The following is a 1,895-nucleotide window of genomic DNA, read 5'->3' on the forward strand; positions in this document are numbered from 1 at the left end:
GTTTGAGGTGTTTTGTATTTTCGGTGAATCTCTACTTTAAAAAAAAGTAAGGTCCTCATTTCACTTTTCTTCCCACCAACTCTTCGTCCAACCTTCAATGTATATGATAATCAATCACCTCAATTTACTTACCTTCTGAACCAATTTCATTTTTATTTACTTACCAAAGTTCTAATCAAGATATAACGTAGTTCACGAGCAGATGGACATTTATTTACACAATCGCATTATTATTGTCAGGTCACAAGCTAACGTACTAGAATTTTTATATCTCGTTACAACGCACATGCATTGTTCGAGTCTTTATTATAGATTTGATCTTTTCGCAAACAAAAAGCAATGATTACGAGAAAAATAGTTACCCATTTTATTTATCCATCCAATCTCCCAATAACAAGGTACGTTATTTTGAATCACACGAGTCTATACCTAGATAGTAGATGAGAAGCTATCGACTTCTCTCATAATGTCATAGGAAACATGCTTCGATCAGCGGATCCACCTATCGACTTCGACCGTGACAATGCATCAATGGGACCATGGATCGGGACAATGCATCAATGGACGATTGAAACCTTGTGATTGCTCATTCATTCGTTCAGCTGCAGAGCCTGACGGTGCACGCCACCGCCTGCGCCCAGTACCTGAGCCGCGCCTTCACCTCCTCCGTGCTATCCCCTGCAACACCACCACCACCAGGCACCACCACGTAAGATGAAGAACAACTCGAAGCGCAAGGGAGCACGCAGGTGGGAGGCGTTTGATTTGCTTTTCTCACCTGGGCTGGAGATCTTCCAGTCGGCAACGGGCGGTGAGGTCGTCGGCGTGGCGGCCGTCTCTTGCTCCTGCGGCGCCTGGGGCTGGTCGAGGAACCGCTGGCTCATGGAGTAGCAGAGCTCGAGGGCGGGGAGGGTGCCGCGCAGCTCCGGATCCCGTCGTAGCTGAAGCCGAAGCCAAGATCTGCGCACCCCTTGAGCTCCTCCAGGTCCTCGTCGGTGAGGCTCCTCGCGCGGCGCACGCCGTCGCCGCCACAAGGTGACGACGCGGCGCCGGTGCTGCCCGTCTCCTCGGCGGCGACGACCACCGGCTTCGGGTGCCGTGGCCACACCGCCTCCCACCGAGCCCCGTGCCACACGTCCTCGGCCTCCTCCGCCCTCTTGCACGTCGCGGCCACACCCGCAATGTTCTTGTGGCGGCGTGGCGGAGGCTGGGGCGGGCAAGGAAGCGGTGGTGTCGACGGGTTGGATGAGCAGGTGGAGGACGATGCGGTGGCGCCGCCGGCTGCATAGTCGGGCTCGGAGTCGGAGCTCCACATCTCGCTGCCCTGCTCTGCTCTGCTTCGCTTCTCACGTCCCGTATGGCCGTGTGGACGTGTGGTGGCTGTGGCGTGGGCAGAGGAGCCATATGTATCCTGGATTTGGATTGCTAGTGGGGTCCGTCTAGGACTCTAGGTGGATGCTGTATTGTGTTTCCGATGGCTGTTGGAATTGATTTCTTATCTTGTTTTTTTTAAGCGCACACCGTATAACATGAACTAGATGACACCCCGCACGTTGTTGCGGGGCTTAGTAGCATATAAAAGATGCAAAAGTGTGGTAATATTTGTAGCCTTCACAATAAAAAAAGGGAATAAAAAATTAATGACCTTCTTTTCTCATTAATAGTAGAAAGTTACAAATCAACCGCGTTACAATTATATATTGATCATGGCACTGGATTGCTATACTAGTAGAAAAGGGGGCAATGGTCCAGGCCGGGTCAGCCCATTAATCCCGGTTCAATCCAGAACTGGGACCAATGGAGGCATTGGACCCGGTTCGTTAGCCCCGGGGGCCGGCCGGGCCACGTGGGCCATTGGTTCCGGTTCGTCTGGACCTTTTGGTCCCAGTTGGTGG

General features: G+C 52.2%; 1 pseudogene; it reads right to left on the bottom strand.

The window, feature by feature from the left end:
• Positions 1 to 446: 446 nt before the first annotated feature.
• Positions 447 to 1,466, bottom strand: LOC119289648 (annotated as a pseudogene).
• Between the last annotated feature and the right edge of the window lie 429 nt (positions 1,467 to 1,895).

The sequence above is a fragment of the Triticum dicoccoides genome, chromosome 4A (assembly GCF_002162155.2).
Source record: "Triticum dicoccoides isolate Atlit2015 ecotype Zavitan chromosome 4A, WEW_v2.0, whole genome shotgun sequence".
NCBI lineage: Eukaryota > Viridiplantae > Streptophyta > Magnoliopsida > Poales > Poaceae > Triticum > Triticum dicoccoides.